Raw genomic sequence first — 10,334 nt, forward strand, 5'->3', positions numbered from 1 at the left:
ACAAACCTCAAAATATAGGACTGTCAGTTCAATATAGTAAAATGCTGTATAAATTGTAGGTGTTAAATTCACTGAGGAAGTAGCATTCATCATTTATCATTCAATTATATATATAAACTAATAATAATATTGCTTCCCTACATGGCCTGAGGTAAAACATCATAAAAATTAAAAAACCATGAGAGCATATCAGTGAGTGACATATTCAGTGGGATGAGATTCTATCTATTACTTTGTTACAGGCATTAACCATTCTTATGGCAACAGATGTGAGCAGCCTCTCTGGACAAGGACTGGAATGACCAAAACGCTAAGTGTTTGACTTGGTCTTGTGTAAAGTGAGGCCTATAACAGAGCCTGGCTATAATCACTACTAAATATTTACTGAATGAAAGATAAAAAGCACAAGGTCTGCTTTGGCTTTCCAGTGCTGTAGAGGAAACTTCTAGCAGACACATGACTTGTGTGAACTGAAAGCCTTACTCTGGAAAACTAGTCAAGAGAGTGTTAATAACTGAAGGCCTTATTCAACTTTCAGTTCAAACCTCTCCTCTGTCAGACAAAGCCATCAAGGTAATTAAAATTATTCTCCTGTGTTGGAAGGAAGTAGAAAAAAGAAATGAAATGAACACCTGGGAAGGTAACTGTTTCTCCTCAGAAATCAGGGAGATGTCATGCAGGCCATAGACATTACTGAGAACTATATCTTAGCTAATATTTTTTTTAAATTACAGTAAACTATATGTAACCAAATTTATTATTTTTTTAAAACTTTGTTCTTAAATTTTATGTGTATGAGTGTTATGCCCACATACATGTGACTGTACCCATGTTGTGCAGTGCCTGTGGAAGTCAAAAGAGGGTGTTGAATCCCTTGCAACTGGAGTTACAGATGATTGTTAGCCACCATGTGGGTGGTGGGATTTGAGCCCAGATCTGCAAATTAGCCAGTGGTCTTAATTGTTGAGCCATCACTCCAACCCCCAAAATTTATTACTTTAACCCTTTTAAGTGTGTTATGCATTGGCAATAAGTAAATTCGTATTATTGTTTGACTAATACCACTGTCTACCTCTAGAACTGTTTTCATCGTCTTCAACTATAACGCTGTAATAACTGAACAGTTCATTTTCTTCTCCTGCAGCCCCGGAAGCTCCCCTTCTACTTTGTGTCTTTATGATTTTGGTGTTTTAGGTCCTTCATGCAGGTAAAATCTCACATTAGTCCTCTGTGCCCAGCACACTGTGCTAAATGTTCACTCTTATTTGCAACATAAATGAACTCAATGTTCATCTATTCTGTAGTATGTGCCAAAATCTGCTTCCCTTTTAAGGATAAACAATATTTTTTACCCACTCATTTATCAGTGACACTGAGTGGCTTCCACTTTGGGTGATTGTAATTAATACTACTCTGGATATGGTTGGCAAATGTCTGCTTGAGCCCATATTTTTAATCCTTTTGAGTAAGTGCCCAGAAAAGGAATGGCTAGATTGTAATGATAATTCTATTTTTTTCTTATATCCAACAAGCTAATATTTCAGTACAGTGCAACTATACAGAATATATATGTGTGTGTGTGTGTGTGTGTGTTACATATATGTTCACAAAGAATAACAAAAAATGGTTTTAAATTTTGTTTGGTATGATTTCCTAAAAACGTACACAATGTCATAACTTCATATTTTATATACTAGTATCTGGCTATTAGTATTTTACAGAACCCATAGTTCTTGGGTGACTATATATAATGTGTGTGACTTTTTGTAAACTAAGTGCCATTTCAATATTACAATGGTCTTTAGAGTTGTTGTAATCAACGTGAATGTGTTTTCAAACCTGCTATGAGCCTAGTGGTAGTTCTATTTTAATACTGCCCGGACTCACTGTACTGTTCTCCACTGGGCTGTACCTTTTTGCACTCTCACAGCAGTTTCTTACCAACACGTTACAGTTGATGTTCAGCTTCCTAAGCAGTATTTTCTAAAATATGTATTTTAAAATCTTTTATTGGTAAATAATTCACATATGATACAAATCACCTTTACACAAATCAATGATTTTTACTGCAGTGTGTTCATGGAACTCTATTTAGTGCAGCATGATTATGGACTGTGGAGTCATCACTGCTTTTAACTTTAGAATACTTTTTTATAATTTCATACACATAGACAATGTATTATCATATTCACCCCCCAATTACTCTCTTATCTCCTTCCCACTCCCATTGACCCCCTTCTTCTTCCCAAGTAGGCCCCCTCCCACTTTCATGTCTTACCTTCTTGTTCAGGTCTTGTGCTGGTGGCCACAGCTGCTGTGTGTTCACAATTGCAACAACCATGTCATATCCAGAAGACAGTGTTTCATGGCACTCTTCTCCATCCTCAAAGTCTTACAGTCTTTACAGTCCCACTTCCATAGCTTCCTCTGCACCTTGAAAGTGCTGATAGAGATATTCCATTTACAGCTGAGCACTCACCAGCACTTACCTTCAGCACTTTGACCAGCTTAAGAGTCTCTGCATGAACTGTCACCTACACACAAAAAATAAGCTTTTCTGACCAATGCTTGGAGCAATATGAGCCTATGGGAATGAAAAAAAAATATTCAGAAGGCAGTTTGAATACATGTCAATTTAACAAAATATCTGTGTTAGGTTCCCCTCACCCAGAGTATGTGATCGCCACAGTCATAAGCTTTTGACCAGGTTTACAGTACCAAGTATGAATTCCCTCCCATGAAGTGATCCTCAGATCTGATCAGTAAGTGGCTGCTTACTTCCCTAATAGTCATGCCACTATTATACCAGTGAGCCCATCTCATCTGGTAGGTTGGAACTACAGTTCACAGGGTCAACCTGTATGTAAGACTGTGGATGACTTTTCTCCCACAGCATTTGGCATAGCACCTTCCAGCACTATGAAAGCTAACCATCAGAGAAGATTGCAGTTCAATTCCAGCTTGATTTTCTACATATTGCAACCAAGTAGCAACCAATAGGGTCTTAGTTCTGGTGGGTAGCCAACAACAGTGACAATGACCTGTATTGTTTTGGGAGCCTCTGCAGTTTCCATGACCAACAACTAATAAGGCAGTATCTTGCATAATCTTGGAATTATCATTTGGTAAACTTCTGAGAGCAGTATTATCTCCTTATGCAGAAAATCTCCATTCAAACTCTTTGGTTGGATTTTATTTTGTATAACTTTTATTGAATTTATTAACAATTTCACTCATAAAGTACATTTAAAAGTATTTTATTGACTCTGAGAATTTCATACATCAGCCATCCACCCCGACTGTACTACCCACCTCGGACTTCATATACTCTATTATTATTTTTTAAGGTCTATTGAGTCTAACTTGTGGTCCCAAATGCTCCTGGGTATGGATCCATCCCCTGGAGCCTGGTCAGCCTAGCCAAAGAAGCACCCTTACAGAAAACTGACTCTCCCTTTTCCAACACTGGCTTTCATTTGCCAATAGTTCCTCAGCTAGGATTGGGGTTTCCTGCTTACTGGCCACCCATGCTGAGATTTTGTCTGACTTGAGCTTGCATAGATCTAGAGAACATTTTGATTACTGTAACCCCTCATCCTCTCTTACTCTCCCTTGCACTTCCATTGGCCCTTCTTTGACAATTTCCTTTCAAACAGTCCTTCATTTTGTTTTGAAATACACTGAATTTAACCAGCATTATCTGTGTGACCACGGGTTTGGTCTGTCTAACTATCCACTGAAGACTTCTGGGCATCTCAGTGGATGCACAACTGAAAACAATTACTTTCTCCTCTAGAATCCATCAGTAGTCAATATTTCCTCAGTGAGTGGTAGGGTCTCTAATCCTTGATTGGCTATTGATAGGCCATCTTGTGTAGACTCATTGCAAGTGGCCACAACTCCTGTGGAGTCATAACTGCATTGGCTGTTACCATTCCCAGAAGTCAGCGTCTCACAGCTCTTCTCTCTTTTGACTCTTATTCTTTCTACTCCCTCTTCCAAAACAATCCCTGAGCCTCAGCAGTGGTATTATAAATGTCCTGTTTAGGGCTGAGCACTCAACTGCCATTCATTCTCAGCACCTTCAGTAGTCAAGCTCTTCATTCACTGCAAAGTAAGACTACTCTGATTGAGGCTAGAAGTAACATTCATCTGTGGTTATGGCTCCATGATAATTTAGCTAAACTGAAGTAGTCAAATGGCCCCTAGGGTGCAAGACCTCTTCAAACATGCATGTTTTTATTGCATTTACAGTGTCAGGCATGGACACCCTCTTCCGGAACAGGCCTCAGATCCAATCAGAGAGCAAGAGAGCGAGAGAGCAAGACAGAGAGAGAGAGAGAGAGAGAGAGAGAGAGAGAGAGAGAGAGAGAGAGAGAGAGAGAGAAAGAGAGAGAGAGAAAGTGCATAATGCTGCTTCTGAAAACCTAAGGTTACCAAACAAACCCCCCAGTGTCAGGTATGAGCTCTTTATCAGTTTTTGGTCATGATGGCCTCAGAGGTCCCTCCCCCCAAAATGAGCTCTTGTCACAGCTCCCCACCAGAGCTAGTTCATAAGACCCTATTGAGAAAAAAAGACTCTAATGCTGAAGACATAGTTGCAGTAGCTAGAACAATCAAACTGGAACTGAACTGGAAGCTTCCTCTCTGCTTGTTAGCTTTCATAAAGCTATAATGTGCTATCCAGGCTGTTAGAGGAGAAAAGGAGGAAGCACGTCAGTAGTCTTACCCAGCTATGAATCCTACAATCTGCAATACCAGACAGGATATAACCACCTGTGTGATACTGGCATACTTTTAAATGTTTTTATGAATTATATTGTTTAGTTAGCAATTGGCTTCAATATGTGTGGTGCTTTGAATGAGAATGTCCACCATAGGCTCCAAATATTTGGACATTTTATCTCCAGTTGGTGGTACTGTTTTGGAAGGTCTTAGAAGGTGTGGCCATGCTGAAGGAAGCACATCACTGATGGCAAGCTTAGAGAGTTCTTAAGCCTTGCTGGATCTCCAATTGTTCTCTGCTCCTGTATCTGCCTGCAGATATGAGCCTCTGCTTTCTGCTCCTGCTCCAGCCACCTCCTGCCGCCATGTTTCCCTGCCATGATGGACTCTAATTCCTCCGGAACCATAAGCTCAAATAAACTCTTATGTTTATATGTTCCCTTGGTTGTGGTGTTTTATCACAGCAACAGAAAAGTTGACTAAGGCAATGTGGTTTTGAATGACTTTCCCCTCAACCTACACCTTTATCCCATCCCCAACCCTGTTTAAAATTTTTCAGGTCTAGTATTTCTCCCACTTTCATATTGTTTTACTGTTCTCCTTTACATAAAATATCATTTATCAGAACCATGTCCCTCTTTGTAAGTCACATTATCATTCATGGATGCTTTGAGCAACCAGCCCCTCTTTTTTGATCTTTCTTAACTGTCAGTCCATTGCAGGATAACATTTGAGCCATCTGTCGCACCCATAACCATAGTTCAGCTTTGAAGACTGAAACATCTTCTTTGTGAGGAAGGTGAATTCTCCATGGGTAAAGATGGGCAAAAGAAGACAGTAAAAATAAAAGGAATTTAAAGTAAAGGAAATTAGGAGGTTACAAAACACAATGAATTTTCAAAATGATGGAAATGGTTATTCATCATTATCAAACAACATTCAAGTAGAGAACATGAGACAATTTGGAAATTTGAAAATTTTAATAAATTATTAATTAGAAGATTTACACACTTAGACGATGTACAGATTGTGATAACCAGGTTCACCAAGCTGCCTATTCTTTCCCAAGTGCAATTGTCATAAATCCCCAAATGAACTGTTGAATGTGGGAAACTTTCTCTTTTATTCATCATTTACTCTCCCTTCTTCTCACAAGTCAGCATATCACAAAATCAGACATGACAGGTGATAAGCAAACAGCTTGCCCTCCAATGGTTTCTGTCTTTACAAGTGATAATCATTACATCTAGAGTCACATAGTTGGAGAAATATTTATGATGTTGTGACTTAAAGCCAGAAATTAATCACACCATAGGAAATTAGAATTCTGTCAGAGTAATTAATGAGCAACCCTTCAGTGGAGGTAGACACCTGTCTTGCATTTATAAGATGTTGGATATTCTTTAACTGTTCTCTTTAAGCTTTTTGATGAATGTGGGAACTAATTAGAATTTTACTACTGATTCAAAACACGTTGCTTCTCATCATGGACACAATCATTGATAACTAGAAGAAGGAACTTTGCCCATAGATTATAATATTATTACTCCATATGCCATCATGGTTTAGGCTGCTTCAGATATCAGTTGTCCTTTATCTATGAAACTGAACCCTGTGGTTAGAGAGCTGGGTAGAATCCATCCAGTTAGGTCAAACAGAAAAGCAGTTCTCATAAAAACATCACTATGTATTCTTGGTGGTATTAAATTTGCTACATAGTTACAAAATTGAAAACTGCCAAATGTATGTCAAGTAGAATAGCACCCAGTGACCAAACAAGCCTGTAGTACTAGGTGTTATAGGTTCAGGCAAACCCAACTTGGGCTCACCTAAAAGCCTCAGAACTATCAAAGCTCCTTCAGATATTGTATTTCCTGCCTGTACTTCTGTGATGCTGATTGACAGCCTCCCCCCTCCACTCTGCAGGCCTGGCTGGCCTGGCTGTTTTGTCAGCTGTGCCCTGCCTCAGAGACTCCATGCTGTGGGAGCCAGCCCTGCCTGGCCTCACTGCTGCTCTTGCTGACATGCTGCCTCTGGACCTGGGGAGACCTTTCCAGTCTGCAAATAACACTGGAGGATTCAGACTAATCAGTTCAGCTTCCCTGAGGCAAAGAAGAAAAAAGATTTCTTAAAAGCAAAGGATTAAGAGGGAAAGTGAGCAAAGGCTTGGTTTCCACTTAGGGAATTTGAAAGAGTACAATCAATTGCTTCTTCACCCAATCATGGGAAAAGCAGAGTGGAAGAACCTTGTTTTGTGACTTTTAACTTTTTTAAGGTCATTTATAGAATTTAATTGGAACACATTCTAAGGAACTGGAGAAAAAAGTGGAAGATATTTTCTTCTTACCACATTCTGTCTTGTAATTTTTTTTTTCTCAAAACGGCACAGGACTTTTTTGTAATTGTTAATAGATACAATTCTGTACCTTGCATGTGCACACACACATGCGCGCACCTCTGCGCACACAAGTGCACACACAAACATACATACACATGTGCACAAATCTATGTTCACATGTATGCACATTTACATCTCCACATATACTCATACATGATTATACATCTGCTCACACAAAGAATCATCTTGATTTTTTTTTTCCATTTTTCAACTAAAGTAGTTAGATAATATGCTACTTTAACAATAGGAGTTGGGAAGACATCTATGGTTTACAATAAAGATCAAGTGATAGTAGATGCTAACATGGAAGAGCTCTATATAAGCAATCTGGAAACACATTTAAAAAAACATTGAGAAATATAAATGGCTATTCTGGACTTCTTTGTGCCTGCTTTTTTTAATATTACGTGAACTTTCCTAAAAGTTCTCCAGGCTGTTTTATCTGGGGTTCCCCTTCCTCATGAATGAGATCTGGTTGGAAATTAGGTGTCTCAGTGCAACTGCTTGCTAATTGTAATTAAATTTGAATCTCACTTAAGTTTCCTTGGCTAGGAAGAAATCTTCAAGGAAAAAAAATACTTTCAGGTGTTGATTTCTATAACTAACCTTTTATACTTGGTGGGTCATTAGATCTCACTAGCTTGTAATGCAATCAGAGTCAGCATTCTGCTCTTAAGGGCTACCTGGTAATTTGCTTGTTAATATATTAGCACACAATATTGATCAAATGGCTAATCCAATCATATGCTTGTAATCGATACCTTATTGATTACCCAGTTTGGTGATCATTTTGTTGAGTTCAATCGATAGCAAAAGCCAAGTAGCCTTTCACACACCTAATTAGCTTATGAAATAAACCAAACATTTTGCTTGGCCCTGAAGGTGAAGATCAATGGAAAGCTTTGGAGTGGAATTCAGATGATTTTTTCATCAACTTTTCTTCTTCTCTTCTGTAGCCATTCAAGTTCACATTAACACTCTCCCTCTAGTTTGAAGATATCTGAAAAGCAGCTGCCATGTCTGAGACAGTGAAGCAGCTGTAAGCTATAAATCACCAGGTTGAGAAATTCTGGGTTGTACATTGGCATGTAGTCTGTCAGGCCAGAAAAAATAGAGACATAAAAGAGCCAAAGGTCAGAAGTACATAGAGTTTAGAAGCCTGAACTTGTGCTATATTCATGTGAGGAAACTTTGCCATTGGTAATTTTTCCCCCAATTGCTGATTAACTTTTCCTTATTAACAGGATAGTTGATTAGATCTTAATTGACCTGAATGAGCCAACTCCAGCTTCCTGCTTCCAATCTTGCTACTGTTAATTTGACCATCTAAGTCATCACACAGATGTCTGGTCCATCCAATGAAAATCCTAGAATGTTCTTGTCTGAACCATCATATTTTTAGAACAGAGAATTCACTAAGTATTTTCCAGTTTAAAAATAAAATCGATTTTCAGAAACTGTAACTGGCTTATATGTTTATAGTAAATTTTCCTGAGGATTAGGACACTAGATGTAGTAGGTACTTTTTGTTGCTGTGCTAAAACATCACAACCAAAAGTGACTTATGAAGATTTTATTTTTGACTTATGGCTTCGGAGAGATAAAGAGTCCATCAGGGCAGAAAGGCATGGTAGCAATTGGCAGGCATGGCAGTAGGAATAGGAAGCTGAGAGCTTACATTCTCAACTTCAAACATGAAGCACAGAAAATGAAGTGGAAATAGGGTGAGGCTATACACTCTGGAAGCCCACTCCACTCCCAGTGTCATACTTCCTCCAGCAAGGCTCTATCTCCTAAAGGTAGCATAACCTCCTCAAACAACTCTACCAACTGGGGACCTGATCATGTGGGGGACATTTCTTATTCAAACTACATTGATGGGATTATAGCCAAATAGCCATCAAACAAGCAAACCCACACATCTGGCAGGCCATATTAGGCATTCATTTTTTAAGATTTATTTTTATTTTATGTGTATGAATGTTTTGCCTACATGCGTGTATGTCTACTATGTGTGTACCTAGTACCTGTAGAGGCCAGAAGAAGGTAATGAAAAAGGAATTACAGTGGTTGTGAGCCACCACATGGATGCTGAGAACAAAACCCAGGTCCTCTGCCAGAGCAGCAAGTGCTTTTAACTGCTGGACCTTCTCTCCAGTTCCCAGATTAACCATTCTTCTTTTTCAGGGCTCATGGATACCATAACCTTAAGAATCATCTGGATAATTTGACCACATTTTTTGTGTTGGAGAACGTTTCAGCACTTAAGAGCATTTACTGCTCTTCCCGGAGACCCAATTTTAGTCACATGCACTCATGTCAGGTGGCTTACAACCAGGAGCAACTTCAGCTCCAGAGAGATCTGATGTCTCAGGCCTCTAAAAGCACCTACATCCACACACATACACATAATTAAAAATAATATACAAATAGTATATATATATTTTTTAAGTTTTCCCTTTTTCATAGCTTTTTAGTTAATTTGACTTGGGCTGCTTAGTTTTTTTTGGTTGATTTTGTGTTAAACCAAAAACGATTCAAAACCAACCATACTCTACAATGTTCAATTTATTTTAAAATGATATGTGCTCTTTTATTTTCTTTTGTGGAACCAGTTTTTTGTTGTTCTGATTTTGGTTTGGTTTGATTTGGTTTGGTTGTGGTTTGGCTTGTTTGCTTTCCCCCCACAATACCTACCCCACCCACCCATGCTGACAGTAGAACACAGGGCCTTGGCACATGCTGGTCAAGCGTTCTTTGACTGAGATGCATCTGTAGTTCTGGAAACAATTCTTTTTTATTATTTGTAAATTAAATTGAGATCAAAAGAAAAGTAAATTTGTCTGTAGTGGCATGACTTAGCAACGCTGAAATAAAATTATTCTTGCTCCTGAGAAAGATTGGGAGATGAAGGTGGTCTTCCCAGACAGATTTTGAAGGAGATTTGATATCAGCGTGAACCCAATGGAGTGGCCAGGTAGGCTACCACATTCTTTTTGTGAGTTCCTTCCCCTTTGCAGTTTATCACCCCCAGACTTCATTCTTCCCGAGAATGAATCCAAGTGAATGGACAAAATTGATTAAGCTGTTGAGCGAGTCTGTCTGGGTTCAATCTCAACTCACTATATAGCCCTATCGTTATTTTTATCCTTGCTTCAGTTTTAGAACCTATAAAAGATGGAGAAGTGTAAAACCTATCTCATGAGTTTTA

Source organism: Nannospalax galili, unplaced genomic scaffold, assembly GCF_000622305.1.
Source record: "Nannospalax galili isolate Female #2095 unplaced genomic scaffold, S.galili_v1.0 scaffold223, whole genome shotgun sequence".
Lineage (NCBI taxonomy): Eukaryota > Metazoa > Chordata > Mammalia > Rodentia > Spalacidae > Nannospalax > Nannospalax galili.